Source organism: Pyrus communis, chromosome 6 (genome assembly GCF_041283825.1).
Source record: "Pyrus communis isolate YQ-2024b chromosome 6, ASM4128382v1, whole genome shotgun sequence".
NCBI lineage: Eukaryota > Viridiplantae > Streptophyta > Magnoliopsida > Rosales > Rosaceae > Pyrus > Pyrus communis.
The window spans coordinates 21801711-21820283 of NC_142570.1; the positions used below are offsets into that span (position 1 = coordinate 21801711).

The following is an 18573-nucleotide window of genomic DNA, read 5'->3' on the forward strand; positions in this document are numbered from 1 at the left end:
CTGGGAAAAAATGAAGAGAATATAAAACGTAGGTTTTGTACCTTCTGATTGTTGTTTGTGGTTTGTTCCCCTTCCCTGCAAGACTCAATTCGAAATCGTCGGCAATGGGATTAGTCTTACGTTGTTTCTTTTCTCTCAATTTCTCTCTCAATTTCTGCAGTCTTTCTTTTTTCTGTGTCCCCCTTCTTACTGCAACTGATGCCTATTTATAGACATCTTAGGAGGGTTCTAGAGCTTTTACATGGAGGAGATAGAAGCCATGTCTTCTGCCACTTTCTCTTAACCTCTCTTACTGACTTCATGTTCTTTTGTTGCAGAAAAAGGGGAGCAGAGCTCTTGGATTTGATTGGAAATTCACAGGGTGGTTTAGACCACCCCGAAGAAATTCATGGGATTGACGGCAGTAGCGGTGGTTTTCGTTGGCGGCAAAGACGTCCTCTTCCGTGACAGAGTTGAAGCTGTGAATGGAGGATCGAATCTTCGACGACGACCGCAGCAGCAACGACTGGGTCCTCGTGAGCTTCGCGTGGCTCCTACCTTCTTTTGACACCCTCAGAGTTTGGACCTCTCTGGTCGCTTGCGTGCTTCATCATCATTTGGGATCATTTCGCGGTTGGTTTGCAGCCGCAAGTGCAATGCTCAAGATCATTATGAAGATCCTGGATTTGATGTTGAAGGCCTTTGATATGTTGCACGACCACGCTTAGCACAGATTTTGCAAGGAACAGAATCTTCAGGAATGTGTAGTAGCTTCTCTACTGTTGCCATTTCTAAAGACGTCTGGGGAAGGCTAAACTGAGATTCTAAAGTATTGAGGCAGTCAAATATGTCAACATCCATATTTTTAGCTCGTTTACTTGGCGGAGCTGAAAAGACAATCGAATTGGTATTATCCCAGGATTCCATCCCGAAGCTAATGGCAGGATAAGAATGCATGGCACTATGGTGGCCGTTCTTAGAGCTAACACCTTCACCAGCATTTTGACTTACTTGAGAGATTTGAGAAAGAGAATCTTGCCCAGTGAAGCTCAACTGAGACTTTAATCTTGTTACTCCGGGACCACCATTATTGCCCCCTTGTGATCTATAGCTTCCAGTTCCTCTTGTAACTGAGAATCCTCCATTGCTCTCAGGGGCAGTGAGATGGCTTAAGAAGCCAGCTGGAGAGCTTCGCTGGCAAACCAGAGCCGCCGACGATGTCGAAGAACAAGAAAAAGAGTTGGAAGATCCAATCTCATTTAGACCGTGCGATCAGAGCAGTGGCTTGGTGGTGCTGGTGTCCCTATGGCTGCTGTTGGATGAGTTGACTTTGAAGCTAGACTCGGAGCTAGTGAAGGAGGGAGAGAGAGCAAAAGGAGAGAAGAAGATGGTGACTTGGGCCGAGGAGCTGCAGTTGGTGTAGAAGGCGGCGTCGTCGACCACTTCGAGTTGAAGCACAGAGCAAGTATCTTCAGTCTATACTTGATAAAGCTTAGAAGGCTTTGAATGACCAGGCCGATTCGGCCGCTGGGCTTAGACTTTAAAGACTTGCTGATTTTTTTTTATTTTTTATTTTAATTTTAATTTTTTATTTTATTTTATTTTTTATTTATTTATTTTTTCTGATTTTGGGAGAACACATATACATGCATTCCCTTCCTCTATTTTTTTTTTTTTTTTTTTAACAAATAACATGTAATTTTTTGTACAAAGAATGTAATAATATTGACTTTCATTAATAAAACATTTATTTATTTATTTTGATGTGACTGTACTTGAAGTTTTGAAGTTTCAAGTTGCCTACGTACTCTTCCAAAGAAAGGATCAAGTCATAACGTAGTTCAAATGAGTGATGGTGTTTGATGATGATTTTGCTGTACACAGTTTATGCTCTTACGGGCCAGGATCGTTTGTTGTCACCTTTTAGGCTCGTGCAGACCAGGAGCTTTTGTTGCCGTTTGCAGTTTCAGCTCATGCAGACAAGGAGCTTTTGGTGCCGTTTGCAGTTTCAGCTCATGCAGGCAAGGAGCTTTTGGTGTCGCCTTTTATGCTCGTGCAGACCAGGAGCGTTTGGATTTGTCAAACGATCTTAGAGAGGCATTCCTTGCAATCTTCATAGCAAGGAGTCTTGACTGAGTGATTGAAGAAGTCTTTGGGGAAGAAATCGCGCATCGTGATGGCAACGGACGATCTTTGTGTCATAATTTCATCATCCTCAACATTTTCATGTAGCTTTGAAGGTTGACGGTAGCTGCTTTGCCTCCTTTTCGATTGGTGAACTTGGGGAGGAGACCTATGTTTCTTGTGCATTTTCTTTGGAGTGACATAAGTCCATCCTTCAACTTCACTTGACTTGACTGACATGGTTTTGGAGCATGCCCCCAGCGGTTGAGGTGAAGATTTTGAGTTCAAAGAGCCAGGAGTGACGGTGGTATAGTTTGACTTCACCACATCATTAAGATCTAGCTCGATGATCCCTTTCTGAGCCAACTTCATGATGAGATCTTTTAGCACAAAGCACTTTTCCGTCGGATGACCAATGAAGCGGTGGAATTTACAGTACCTTGGACTATCAGTACGGTTCATATCTTCCGGCTGTTTGCACTCAGGTAGGTCGATCACATTTTTGTCAAGCAAGTCTTTCAACATGGCAACCACGTCAGAGTCGGGGAATGGATAAGTCTTCTCCTTAAGCTCCTTCAAAGTACGTCTATGTATCTCTTGATCACGAAAAGCTTTGGTTTGAATCGCCTTGCCTCGTGTATGGATTTTGAATGGAGTTGTGTTGACCGTCATTGCTTCCTTGGTGGGTTTCCACGCAGCCTTATCCACCTTTGGCCCCAAAACTTTGTCATTCTTATAGTCGGCGATCTGTTCTTTCTTCCCATGACAGGTGATGCTTAACTCCATATCATGGGCGCGGGTGGCTAACTCCTCAAATGTTCGTGGTTTGATGCCTTGAAGGATGTAGTGTAGTCCCCACTGCATGCCTTGAACGCACATCTCAATGGCGGAGGTTTCAGAAAGTCGATCTTTGCAATCCAGACTTAATGAACGCCATCTATTGATGTAGTCGATGACAGGTTCATCATTCCACTGTTTCGTACTGGTCAGCTCCAGCATGCCCACAGTGCGACGAGTGCTGTAGAAGCGGTTGAGAAATTCCCTTTCTAGTTGATCCCAACTGTTCATAGACTCGGGTTCGAGGTCGGTGTACTAGTCAAAGGCGTTACCTTTCAGAGAGCGCATGAACTGTTTGACGAGGTAGTCTCTCTCCGTCCCAGCATTGTTGCAAGTTTCAATGAAATGGGCGACATGTTGCTTTGGGTTGCCTTTTCCGTCGAATTGCATGAATTTTGGGGGCTGATAACCCATTGGCATCTTCAAAGCATCAATCTTCTTGGAGTAAGGCTTTTAGTACAATACTGAGTCATGTGAACTTCCTTCGTACTGTGTCTTGATAGTGCTTGCAATCATCTCCTGTAGTTGCTGGATAGAGGGAGATCCCATGAACGTCGTTGCTTGGTCTAGCTTCAGCTTCTCTTCGACTTTCTCTGCTGGAGGCTCTTCTTCTTCGTCGACTTCTTTCTTCAATGGACCAACATTTGGGTCGACTTTCACGTCGAGCCGCGCATCTAGTTGGTTGATGAGTGCGGCGATCTGCAAATCCTTCTCTTCCACAGTCCGTGTAAGCTTTGCAATCGCTTCGCTTATTTGAGCAAGTTGTTCTTCAACACAGGTGACGCCAATGGTCATGACTTGTGCAACCAATAGACACAACTTTCCTTCAGACATCCATAGTGCTGATGAAGAACCTCATTGGCCATTTTGGGGTGTCATCTTGTGCTCCTCAATAGCATGCTTTGGTGCCCCCAGCATGGTCAGGTTGATGACCGACTCGCGCCTTTGGTGCTGCTCTTGCTTGCTTAGCGGTATCAACTTTGCAGCAGCATGTTGAGGAGTGGTTGCGGCACCAATGGATGCTCTATTCGTGGCGGAAGTGCTCATGCTTCTTCCCTTGGTGGTTGCAAGAATGGCTTGTCCCTTGCTTGATGCCATTGATTTTGGAGGTGTGCTTTGGTTTTCTTGAACGGAGAAAGAGATGAGAGGTAGAGATTATCCCACCGGGCGTGCCAAATTTGTAAACACGAAAAATTCCTGAAACAAGAAACAAGAATACGTGTACAAAATATATATTTTTTTGTGTTTAATGATTTTGGGGTTACAATCTCTTTGTAATTTGATCCTCTGATTCTATCTTCGTAGGGTGTAGGTTTGTGGATGAGCTGTTGATCCAAAGGGTCGTCGGGGCTTGATCTAAGGATGAACAGTTGATGAATGGATCTTCAAGGGGCGTTGGGCTTGATCTTGAAGAATGGGTGTATGAGTTTGTTGAGGTTGTTGATCCAAAGGGTCGTTGGGGCTTGATCTTAGGATGAACGGATGATGAACACTTTCTTCAAGGGGCCGTCGGGGCTTGATCTTGAGTCGGTGGAAGTTCTTCAAGGGCCGTTGGGGCTTGACCTTGAAGGAGGATTTGACGAAGAACGAAGAGTGTTTTCTTGATCCTTCGGGATTTGCTTAAGAGCTTTAGAGTTTCAAGGCTTCAAGGTTTTGGTGTGATGTAAATTCCCTTCTTTCTTTTTCTCCTCAAAATGAATGCCTTGGCTTCCTATTTATAGAATTCCAAAACTTGATTTTTGGATTTAAATAATCAGATGAAATAAATCATTTCTGCCAGGTATTGACACGTGTCCTATTTGATGACCTTTCCAATTTATTTCGATTTTTCGTTGAGTCACACGCTACATGTAAAATTTATGTGACACGTGAGCGTTGAAATTTTAATTATTGGTCAACATTCATTTCACCGAAATTTTGATGTCTACACTTACCCAGATGGGTATCGGGGATTTAGTTTACCCTCTTGCACTGGAGAGCAATTAGTTTATCCTCTCGCATTGAAGAGCAATTAGTTTATCCTCTCGCAAAGGAGAGCAGACTCTTTTGGGGTGTCGGGGACTTGGTTTACCCTCTCGCACTGGAGAGCAATTAGTTTATCCTCTCGCACTGGAGAGCATGGAAATCATTGTCGTGAGTGCAACTGAAGAAAGTTGGACTGCTGGGACAACCGAAATAATCCTGAGCCTGCCCCTGGTTCTTGGTAGTTGGGCTGGTGTGTCCTTCTGGTACTCGTCTGCCCCCAGAATGCTATTAGGCTAAGTTGCTACATTTGTCGGAACAGAAGTAGTCTTTATATCCAAAAATTTATATGGGGTAGTCATGTCTACTCGATCTTGTCATTGAAAGATGACTCGCTCATGTTGGTCATGTCTTATCGGAGCGCCTTGTCAATAGCTTCGTTGCACAGGAAATTGCGCAATCGTTCGGTCATGAGCCTTTCTACTTCTTCCTGAATTTACCTTTGTTGGGAGTGGCAGAGTTCTCGGCTGCCCTAGTCTTGACTTGCCGGTCTAGGCTGCTTTTCTACGTGCTCAGCTCGTCTATGCCGTGGCAGCGGTGCATATGGTGGATTCCTAGTAAGCGAGGGATTTCGCAGGCTGCTGGTTGAAATTGAGCCGGATTGAGTGACTGCTTCTCTCCGCCCGTCATGCTGCTTATTCCGATGTGATATGAATGATGCTCATTGCGGGCCTAGCCGTGAATGAACATTTCGCTTAAAAGGCTGCTCATGTTGATTATCGGAATGTGGCCCCAATCGTAAGTGTATGCTCGTTCGTGGGCCTAGTCGAGAGTGCACGCTCATCCACGCATTAAGACGGGAGTATACGCTATCTTAGGGGCATAATTGGGAGCGTACTCTACCGAAACGCTCGGTTCATGGTAGGTCGAGACGCTGCTGGGGAAGTTATTCATCTGCCCATGTCCTTCTTTGGGACACCTCGTTTAGAACACGTTGCATCTTCGTGTACTGCAAGAGCTGGTTCACCAAGGTCGTCTGCTGTGCTAGGATGCTCATAAACTCTATGACTTTTCAAGATAAGTGTTGTTCGCCATTTGGATTGGAAGAGCTTGGAAGGATTGTTTCTCCTTAAGCAGTGGATGTGGGTAGACTCCGAGCACGAGATTTGAGTTGGGGAATGTCAAATCCGCAGAAAAATATGGTAAAAATGCTCCCAGTTTGATCATCGGTCTGGAAACTTGGAGCCGAAACGGTTGAACTAGTCTTTGACCGATTTGGGCTGTTTGGAAGGCCACGGGACTAGATTGGGCTGTGGGAGCAGGCTAGGCCACGGGAGGTTAGACCAGGGGAGTAGGCTGGGCCACGAGAGCAGGCTGCTCGGTGAGAGCAGGTTGGACCACGGGAGCAAGCTGGGCCACGAAAACAGACTGCTCAGCGGGAGCAGGCTGGGCCACGAGAGCAAGCAGCTCGGTGGGAGCAGGTTGGGCCACGGGAGTGGGTTGCTCGGCATGTGGCACACGTGGGTGCGAGGCTAGGGCTTGAAGTGACATGGCTTGGGTCATGGCCTTGGTGCCATGAGCCTTGGATGGCACAGCTTGGGCTTGCTTTGGTGGCATAAATAGGGTCGTGGTAGTGGTGCCATAGACCTCGCCGCGGGTGGCCACCGTGATGGTTCCCATGGTGGAACCTTGTGGTGGTGGTGCTGTTCCTCCTAGGATCACATTTAGTCTCATGGATTTCTACGGTCCCAATTCTTTTATATTGGAATTTTCACTCATGGAGTTTTCTAAATTTCTAGCCATTGTATTTCTCTTTTTTCGTTTTATCAAAGAATCTTTGCAAATAAAAAATTCTAATAATAAGAACGTACGAAAAATACAAGTGGACTAGAAAATAGAGAAAAAAACATTTTTTATGCAAGAGTCTTCTACGAGTGTGAATTTCAACTCTCAATGAAAGCACCAATTTGTGGAAGCAAATTTCCGCCTTCTTGATCTTGGAAATAATTGCACCTGCAAAACAATTAATACCTTAGGTTAAGGCCAAGAGTCTCACACGCCCATGATGAATAGGGGGCTTTGGCCGAAGAACTTTCGATGCCAAAGTTAGAATTTAGAGAGAAAAAATGTTTGGAGAGTTTTTGGAGTACTTAGCTTTTTAGAGAAAATAGGGTCATATATATAAGGAATGGAGGTGGCCCGCCTTTAGAGGTTTTTTTGTGTGAAAATGGGTGATTTAATTGGTGATTAATGGATTAATTAGGAATCAATCCATTAATTAGCCAATTAATCTCCATTTATATGGAATAATTTGTAAGTTATGAAGAAATTACCTAAGATGAGGATGGATGAGATAATTTGGAATTTGTTACCTATTTTGGACACTCTTGGCTTGATTAAAGAATGATTGTCCACTGCTCGTACGTAGGACAACCGGTGTGTCTCAGGGGTAACTTTGTCCTTTTAACCAAAAATCCACGTGTCGCCTTGTGATTATTTCTGGCTCCACACAATTCATTAATTTGTACTTAAGCATCCATATTGTGATCATCTGACGGATTTACAATCATATTATTGAATGATATTCTTCTCTATATACACTACTACAATATTAGCTTTAGGTGTCGAATGATGGTGGTGGTTTAATAAGACATTATGTCAGATAAAAGATATCCGACACATCATTCAGTTAGTGTCGAATAACAATGAAATCATGTCGGTTATATCCGACATAAATTTCTGGCGGATATTTAGTGTTAGATGCAACCGCCATAAAATTATTATAACCGCCAGTATTTTTAAATTCTTTTTTTTTTAAATATTTTTAACATATTCTGGCGGTTTTTAAGTTAATGGTGGCAGTTATAACTGACAGAAATTGACTATTTTGTTATTTTAGTTTCTGGTGGTTATTATTTTAGTATTCTAGCAGTTATAACCAATAGAAATTGACTATTTTATTATTTTAAAATGTTATATTGATTATAAATAAATAAATAAACACATGGTTTAAATATATATTTTTTTCACTCATAGCATTGTCGGATATAACCGACACGAACAAAGAAAAATTTTGGGTGGCCGCCAGAATAATCTCGGAATATTTTTTTTTTTTTCACTCATGGTCACGTTAGCTAATCTCTAAATTTTTTTTTTCTTTTTTTGTGATTTTTTACACATGCTACCTCGAAGTATAAACAAACATATTTGACGGTTGGATCGTTGAAGCTAGTTTCATAGAATGCATATCCTATCAAATTAATAGATTTAACGAACACTTAAGAGCTAATGTTACACTTTCATTAAGTATAAAATAAGATTTATCCACTAGTGTAAATATTTTAAATTGCAGATCGAAATCATTCATTGCAGTCTTATAGGGTCAAGGAGTAACTGTAAAAAAATCATCAAAATCTAAGCTAAAATAATCGTTAAATTGTGATTTTTCGTTTATAACCATCGAAAACTTTTGTTCCGTTACCTAATCTCTGAATGTTTGTTTTTTTCAATTTTTTACGTATGCAATCTCGGAGTGTGTACAAACAAGTTGGACGGTTGATTGTTGAAAAACATTTTGTAGAATGCGTATTGCATCAAAACGGTAGATTAAACAAACACTTAGAGTTAATGTTACACTTCCCCATCAAGTATAAAATAAGATTTTGTGGTATCCACTAGTGTAAATATTTCAAATTGAAGATCGAATTCATTCAATGCATTCTTATAGGGTCGAGGAGTGTAGCTGTAAAAAATCATCAAAATCGGATCTAAAATAACAGTTAAATCGTGATTTTTCGTTTATAACCATCGAAAACTTTCGTTCCGTTACCTAATCTCTGAATGTTTGTTTTTTGCGATTTTTTACGTATGCAATCTCGGAGTGTGTACAAACAAGTTGGACGGTTGATCGTTGAAAAATATTTTGTAGAATGTGTATTGCATCAAAACGGTAGATTAAACAAACACTTAGAGTTAATGTTATACTTCCCCATCAAGTATAAAATAAGATTTTGTGGTATCCACTAGTGTAAATATTTCAAATTGAAGATCGAATTCATTCAATGCATTCTTATAGGGTCGAGGAGTGTAGCTGTAAAAAATCATCAAAATCGGAGCTAAAATAACAGTTAAATCGTGATTTTTCATTTATAACCGTCAAAAACTTTTGTTTTCTTACCTAATCTCTATTTTTTTTTTGTGATTTTTTACATATGCGATCTCGGAGTGTGTACAAACAAGTTTGACAGTTAAATCATTGAAAAAAGCTTCACATAATGTGTATCGCGTCAAAACGATAGATTAAATAAACACTTGAGTTAATGTTAAACTTCCATTAAGTATAAAATAAGATTTTGTGGTATCCACTAGTGTAAATATTTTAAATTGAAGATCAAATTTATTCATTACATTCTTATATGGTCGAGGAGTGTAGCTATAAAAAATCATTAAAGTCGGAGTGAAAATAACCGTTAAACTGTGATTTTTCATTTATAACCGTCGAAAACTTTTATTCCGTTACATAATCTCTGAATTTGTTATTTACGATTTTTTACATATGCAATCTCGAAGTGTGTACAAATAAGTTTGATGGTTGGATCATTGAAAAAAGTTTCATAAAATGCATATTGCGTCAAAACGGTAGATTAAACAAACACTTAAAGTTAATATTATACTTCTATTAAGTATAAAATAAGATTTTGTGGTATCCACCAGTGTAAATATTTTAAATTGAAGATCGAATTTGTTCATTTGATTCTTATAGGATCAAGGAGTGTAGTTGAAAAAAAATCATCAAAATCGGAGCTAAAATAACCATTAAATTCGTTTATACCAGTCAAAAATTTTTGTTTTGTTACCTAATCTCTGAAAATTTTTTTTTTTTGCAATTTTTTACGTATGCGATCTTGTAGTATCTACAAACAAGTTTGAAGGTTAGATTATTGAAACTAGTTTCGTAGAATGCATATCTCCGTTAAATTTGCCTAAATTTTGAAGTGGGAAAAGTAATTTGTGCTAAATTTTTATTTATGTTTTTCAAGTATTGATTAGACAATATTTAGTTTGTGTGATGACATTTTCATTGTACAATTATCTTTTTGTTTTTTTATCACATATTTTCATGGGTTATTATCCATTAAACCAAACAATCATTTATGTAATTTTTAAAAACATATTCTATTTAAATACATTTTTTTTTTTTTTTTTTTTTAAATCGTAACAAAATTTTTTAGGGGGAATTTAAAATTTTGGGAGGGAATATTTTTTCTAACCAACAGTAATGAAAATTTTTTGTCGGTTTTTATTTAAAAAAAAATGTTTTGTCGGTTTTAACAGACAATAATGAAAATTTTCCAAAATAAAAACCCTCTATCTCTTCCTTTCACCGGTCCGTTCTCCTTTCCCCCTTCCTTCCCTCTTTTCTCCTCTCCTCATTTCCTTCTCCTTCTTGCTTCAATCACCATGGATGAACAATTCGAGAAGCAACATTCCGAAACCAGTACGTTTTAAATTATTTGTATTACGTTCAGTTTGTGTTTTAAATAGAAATTATAAACTTCTTAACTTTCTTAAATAGAAATATCAAAGCATGAGAAAATCCCGCATACAAAGGAAGTTGTTGTATGAGCCCAAATACAAACACAGGAAGAAAGGTAGCAATATAAAGGAGAGACCTTGTAAATTCCTCATCGAGATGAATCAAGAGCACAACTGTAGCAGTGAACGAGAGCATGGTCGTCACTAGCGAGAAGAAAAGAAAGGCAAATCCTAAAAGCAGCTTGAGACGAAGAGATTGATGGAAGTTTTTGTACTTAAACTGAGATGTCAAGATCAAGAGAAACGTGACGAGATAAGACAATGAGCTGATGAGCGAGATAAGGTCTATGATGATAAAGGTGGTGAAGAAAGGAAAGTGTCGAAGAATAGGAGCACCACATGAACTGTAACCCCAAGGAGTAGTGTAGGCGGCCGCACAACTTGCACAAATTTCCGGTTTGTCTTTTCTTTTCTTTTTCAAATATATTTATCTATCTTTCCAATCCTTTTCTTGTTGTTGGGGGTCAAACTTCTGCCTAACTATATATATCTAGGTTAGCTACAAAACAAGAAACAAACTTGAAGAATTGAAGAATATGGTGTACCTTAGAGGAATGTTGCACATCCCAAAGTTGGAAAATGCAGTGAATGCAGGGGAGCCCAACTTGAAAGGGAAAGAAATGATTTAGAAAGTGGTTTATATATATTTTTTATTATTAATATATTTTCTGTCGGTTTTATCCGACAAATAATGCTCTTATTTATTCATTATTAATAAATTCTCTGTCGGTTATATCCGACACAAGTTCTATCAGTTTTAAAGTATTTTCAATCAGAAAATTCATTTCCTGATTCTATCGCTTATTATATTCGCCACTGCATCTATTCTCTATCGGTTTTAGAGTATTTTCTGTCGGTATTATCCAACAGAGAATGCTCTTATTTATTCATTATTAATATATTCTCTGTTGGTTATGTCCGACATAATTTCTGTTGGGTTTTAGAGTATTTTCTGTCGGAAAATTCATTTCTTGACGTTGGCAATTCTGTCGCTTATTATATTCGCCACTACATTCATTTTCTCTCGGATTTTGCTTAATATTAGACAGTAATATTGTAAGATCCCACATTGCCCAGGGGAGTGGATCTTGTAAGCCTTATATGTATATTATCATCTCTACCTAGCACAAGGCCTTTTGGGAGCTCACTGGCTTCGGGTTCTATCAGAACTCCGAAGTTAAGCGAGTTCGGGTGAGAGCATTCCCAGGATGGGTGACCCATTAGGAAGTTCTCGTGTGAGTTCCCAGAAACAAAAATGTAAGGGCGTGGTCGGGGCCCAAAGCGAACAATATCGTGCTACGGTGGAGTCGAGATCGGGATGTGGTGAGGGCATGGGCCGGGATATGACAAATATACATTTCTTGTCGGTTATCATAGAGACACTAATAAATGGTTTCATAGTAGTGATATGTAAATGAGAGGTGGTAAGTTCGATTCTCATGGCAAGTGAGTTTAATACCCAAAAATGATGACTTACTCATTGTATGGCTTAACCTTAAAATTCGATCCCTTGGCTAAAAATATCATTGTATACATACCAAGTGTGTATTAGTCACTGTATTTGCCTAGTTGAATTTTGGTTTGTTACGTTGCTTTCATAACATATAAACATACGAAGGTGATGACAAGAAGGTATAATACTTGAAGGGAGTATTTCAAGAATCAAATAACAAGATAGAAAAGGATTTAGTTTATACATAGGATTGTTTATCGTCACTTCCCAATTTGTTAACTACACCTCAATTACTAAAACACCTCACGAATACTTTTTAAACTACACATTGACTCAATACAACCACTTAAGTTGTCCAGACTACTCATTCACAAAATGGTCATCAAAAACTCGTCTTTTTCTTTAGTACTAAAAGAAAATGCTCAAATAACTTTTTATTTGTTTATTCTCTTCTGCACATCTAGGGTTTTGTCAATTTAGGATTTAGGTTCTTGTGAATTTTTGGGTATTAGGTTTCGTAATGGCCTTAAAAAGGAAAAAAAAAAAAGAGAGAGAAAATATTATATCCTCTATAGTTTTTCTATATCGTTTATATTAAACATTTGTGTCTTTTTAAAATTTGATTAAAGTGCTTTGACCAATAGTGTGACGACCCGTCCTGGAATTTATGGAACATAATGGCATTTTGGTAATTTCTCTTTGTTGGGCTAGATATTTTGAAGTATGCTTTTGGGTCTTAAAGGTGAGCCAAGTGGGGCCTACTCTGATTTTGGTCCCCCAGTCTCTCTTTTCCCTTGCCTACCACGTGTCTATTCTTTCCCCATAAAGTCCTCTCTCTCTCACCTCTCTACTAACTCACTCTCACTTTTCTCCCTTCTTTCTCGGCAAGCATCGAGATGGTACCATAGGAAAACCCCACTTGAAAACCACCACGGCCTCGGCGATGCCCTTAACTCACCACCTGGACCTCGTCACCTTGAACCCTGGATAAAGACTTGGGAATCGATCGTGGCAAAGGCCACAGTTCATGATCTCTGACGAGTTTCCATCACCTCCAACATGGGTAAGCTTCTATAACACTTTAAACCTTTTCATTTTTTCCTCATAGTTCATTTTTGATAGTATTTGTGTGTTTTGGATATTAAGACTACGAAGAACCACCTTGGAGAGCTTTTCGCAGATTTCGGTGAGAACCTGTGGGTTTCAGACAGTTTTCCCTCCAACTCCGGCCACCGCACGTCTTGAAATTGGTATGAATCTCTTCCTTGTTCCTTGGGCTTCAATTTGGTATATTGCATAATGTATTTTGATTAAGTTTTGGGGCTGAATGGAACTTGGAAAGCTCCGGCTTTCCTCTTCATCCAAACCAGCCAACCCGGCCTGAAAATAGGTCAAACCTGACCCGCAGAACCCAGCCCAAACCTTGGGCCTATGTAACCAAGCCCAATTCACTTAGCCCAGGCCCAACCCACCTAAACCTAACCCAAGTCCAAATCAATATTGGCCCAAAACCCTCGGCCTAACCTAGAACCCTGGCTAGTGAGTGGGCGCATGTGAGCACTTGTCTTGGGCGACGCGTGGAGCACATGTGCCTTCACCGGAGATACAGTGCTCCACCGCCGTCCATGGCGCTAACATTTTGGGGACTTAAATTAGCGTGTGATCATCCGGGTCGCCATCCCATGGCGGCCCGTGAAGGCACGTGCGGCTACACATGGAGGTACCCAAGGTCCCCTTTTATATTTTTCGACGTCCTAAATCCGTTTATGACATTCGTTTCTATATATGGCTTCGGTCAGGTGATCGAGTTGCCTATGGGTGAATTATACTTATATTTGGCTTCTACAGGAAGATACTCATATTGGCTTCAGCCGAACGTGTGTATGTGGCTTCGGCCGGGCATGTGTAGGTGGCTTCGGTCGGAAGAGTTTTGTATGCCTTCGGGCAAATGAAGAGTTCTATATGCCTTCGGGCGGGAGATGATACCACTACTAGGCACATTATATACAATATATGTTTTATGAAGTTTTATGGCATGCTAGGATTTTCGGAAAACCTATTTTATTACGCTATATGAGTTTTCATAAACTTTGGGTGTTAGTACGTTGTTGAATATCTATGTTAGTATTACTTATATATCAACTTAGTCCACTTATGTTTTGTTTTGCGCCCTCTCAAGACTTAGAATCGAGGCGTACAATCCCAACATCAAGGCATTCCCGTATCGGCATCTTCGAGTCCTCTCGGTGTAGGATCCATCTCTTTGTTCATTCAATTTTATATTATTCCTTTTTAGTGTCTCGGATTAGTTGTATGCTCTGAACACGTTCCACAATTGAATCTTCATTATAATTAAATTTACAAGTTTTATTTATGTCAGTTAATTGTTTTTAGTTTTCATGCATCCTAATATGGCTTTGTCACCTTCGGGTGTCGGCCAGCACGTGTCTACCCTAGTGTTTGGAGAATATCAAGGTCGGGCATGTCAAATAGCCACCTCAAGCCAAATTACATGTCATTATTTTTTTTTTTTTTAAATTAAAATAATTTTTAAATTTATTTTATCTGCATGATGCACTTTTCCTTATTTAGTAGAGATATAAGTAGTAATTAAAATTTTCTCTTCTCCATAAAATCAGTGATCCTTGTCGTTGAAATTTGATACGATATAAGCTACTGTAACTTTTAAAGTGTATCTCTATTTGTAGCCGTTGAATCAAATTTCAACGGTACGATTCCCGGATGGTGAAATGCCCTTCTCTGTCAAACGATTCAATCTCTCCTACTCTCGCCTAGCAGCTCACCAGCAACTCACTCTTTTAAATTGACTCTTGCGCAAGTTCCGCTACATCCAATAATGGGTCCCACTCTCCTCCTCTATGGAGACACCTCCTTAACTCCTTCGTCTTCTTCACCAGCTCAGCAATCCTCGATTACCATTTTGACAGCTCTACAGGGTTTGCCCGTTTTGGAGCTTGCTACAATTCTCTTCAATTTGGTACTCTTTGTTGGGTTTCTTTGCAATAACCCATTTATAGGGGAGGACAATTTAGTCATTTTAAGTTTTACAAAAATCTTATTTTTGTTATATTGTTGTGCATGCATATGCTTTTTTGTCCTAAAATTAAGAAAATAACTCATTTCTATCAATTTCCCAAAAACAACAAAAAAAAAAAAAAAAAAATTCCGGCTGTCATTTTATAAACATAACAAAATGCGCAGGTAGGCGGATGCGAGTTTGGAAGTACTATTCCAGTGGAGGCGGGGACGAAGAATCCCCTTAAAGTAGATGGTTACGGAGGAAAAATCACCAATGGAGGTGGCACCACCGGCCCCGCTATGCCCTATTGCCATCCCTGTTTCACGTTGCTTAGAACGAATATAGGTTACAACTAAACCAAGACTTTAAGACATGGAGGCCAAATGCAGAGAGTGACCGGAATGGATACAGGAATTTTTCAGATCACACACTGCAAACGAATACTTGGGGAATTTGAACGACTCCAAAGAATTATATTGCCACCCTGGTTTTGTTGGTCCTCCCTCTCCTTTCCAAGATAAACAGGAACAACCAAGGTCCTGAAAACATTATTCCATTTCCTCAAGTTTCCCCATGACACTTGGAATATCTAATCCAAACGGAAAATGATCCAAGCAAATATCTAAAGACTGCATAGAAATGACAAACCGGCATTGCCACTGTAACATATATAAATCAAAATCAATTACTCTACTGCAGAATCATATTGGAATAGAAACACCACAACACAGAAAGACTGAACCTGCTCGATGTTAATTCCCCAAATGACTTGAACTTGGGTCCTCAATAACGCTCTGCTACCTAAACAGAATTCGATCTCCATGGAAGACTGCTAGAGATTCATATCCACCCGCCACTATTCCACATTTGGTAACGCTAAACCAAGATACAACAGCAAATTCAAAGTTGCTGTGGCAGCCAGAAAAATTAACTTCTACCTTTCCTTGTCAAATACCAAACTTGGCTTAAGTTTTACATCTAACAAGGGGTCTGTACATGAAGCTCAGTCTACAGATGGCGTCAAGGACATTATTCTCAAAGGATTAATTCCTATAAACACTATCACATAAATCATGACTTTTACGATAAGCCCACAAAATTGTGCAACGCACAAACATTCAAAGGAGTAGCAAAGATGCATTTCATGAAAACTCACAGTAGCTATACATATACAACCTAACGACGGAATATGCAGAGGTTATTCTATCCTTCACAGATCAACAATTAATCACCTTACAAGAAGAGTGCCTTAAACAAGAAACTAATAACTAACTGAACAAATAACCAAAAGAAAGAAAAAAGGCAGAGTGGAAACCTTCCGCCAACTCTGCAGATATAATGGAATCAAAACATAACTTGGGGGCAAACTATAAGTTTGACAAACAGAAAACAAGCTGTTTTTCTTTTTCTTACCATTCTAAAACTTTCTATTTCCACATGGGGTAGTAAAGTAATCAATCTCATAATTATTTATCTATAAACACTTCAAGATAAAAGTCATAAATTGTTCCTATGTTTGCATAGGAAAAGTCCTAAAAAAAGTTACTCTAATCTCCAAAGAGAATATGTTTGTGAGGTATTTGGATATCACCCAGAATAATCCAGAACACATCATGTCAAATGCATATCCAGATCCTTAAAGGCACCCTTCTGAGAAGTATGCATCCTGCATCAATCTCCTCAAACTAACCGACACCTAGAGCTTTAGTTCACCAATCTTCTCGGAAACAGGATACAGAGAATTAAGAGACAGACAGATAACTTCTCCTATAATAGGCTAGAAATATGGTAGGAATACTCAGCTTAGAGAAGCAAAGGATGGGTCATGGAATTGGCCAGGGTAATGAGTGCTAGAGAAACCAGTCGCACTGAAAAGAATTAACCCTATTATCGTTAATTTCTCAACTGTGCTGTCATATACCCATTTGGGCAGAACTGTAGAGCGGGGTGAAGCATGGATTTCAAGCAAAGGAAGTAAGCCAATTGGAGAACAATTGGATATACTTTTGATATATTTTTGCAAAGGATTTAATATGTTTGCTGTTGACTACAGAAACTCAATCGCATTCCAACTTTTCCATTTCACTTATAAACCACTATTATGTTATCAATCAATGTGGCTTTGCACTTGCCCGGTAACAGTAATGTCTCTTTTTGTATTTGAAAGAGGGTAACCAGAGAGGCGAAATGACATAAGATTGTTCCTGTGCAACCTAGTCACTTTGCTAGACCCAATCTCTTCTTAGCTACGTCGCACTGTGGGAAACGCTCACAATTCTGAACTTTGGACAGCTAGCAAACACGTGTAGGAATCCTAGACACAACGAGCATATGGTGCTTCTACAATTGGATATTCTATTAGCCTATCAACTGATGGAAAACATGAAAATTTTACGAGCCAGCACATGGTGCTTATACAACACAGTTAAAAGTCAGAACTAACATGAGTAGAAGCCACCAGTGGAATTAGTGTCAAACCTATAAACTACTTATATATATAAACGACATGGTATATTTGGACAAGACAACGAGAAGCCATTACCGATAACAACACACCAAAACAACACAAGGGTTAATCCCTCCTCTATTGACATGCAAAATCAATACACAGACCGACTGTTAGCGAATAGAAACAGATCCAACATAGAAACTTATTTCAACCTGGATCCACTTTGTTTCAACAACCATCTGATAATTCTTCTCTATTTCCTAACCCTATAACTCATAAATCAAAGAAATAATCAGAACCCTACTGCATTCTGATTCTAGCATTCTACGTTATCCAAAAAATCTTACGTCAATACAATACTATACGTATGCTTTTTAGAGTTCAACACTCTGAAGTCGACACGAAACCTTAAAAGGCAATCTGGGATAGCACTTTATTACTAGTAAAATCAAAGCACCAAGATACGCTATACGCACTGAGTCTTAAATTAACCTTCCAAAACATACGACAAAACACTACACGCCCAATAATAATTAATAAAAAGCGGCGGATATATGACAACAAGTTTGATCAGAAAGTAACAGAATAAATCGAATCAACTGAAAATGTTTCTTGCCAACAAACAAAGTAAAACATAAGGCAACAACCATTTCTTTTACCCTGTTTGTCCAATAAAACCCACATTTCTAATAAAAAGGAAGAGTTTAATAACTAATAACTTCAGGCACTTTCCAATTCTCAGCTAGCATGATAAAGACCATGGATCACTAGCCAAATACAGAAATAAAAATGTATTGATATAAAAGAGGCTCTAAACCTAAATTCCAACTTTCCAAGTTATGGTTTATGAAAAGGCACTTTTCATGAGAGATTTCCATCTATTATGTCTCCTTTTTCCCATTTTTGGATTATGAGGATTCCAACATACACAACGAAACATGGATTATAAAGAAAGTTACTGTGTTAAATGTTTCCTGATAAAATTTGAGGTACAAAGTACCTTAATGCAATTCATTCAAACCATATTAAAATAAAAGAAGAATAAATTACTTCAAGAACAGGGGGAAATGTATCACAAATTCAATAAATTCAACAGAGACCAAAAAGCATAAAAGAATAAAAATGAAAAAATCA

At 39.1% G+C, this 18573-nt stretch overlaps 1 pseudogene; it reads right to left on the reverse strand.

The window, feature by feature from the left end:
- Positions 1-252: 252 nt before the first annotated feature.
- On the reverse strand, positions 253-4090 carry LOC137727977 (uncharacterized; annotated as a pseudogene).
- Between the last annotated feature and the right edge of the window lie 14483 nt (positions 4091-18573).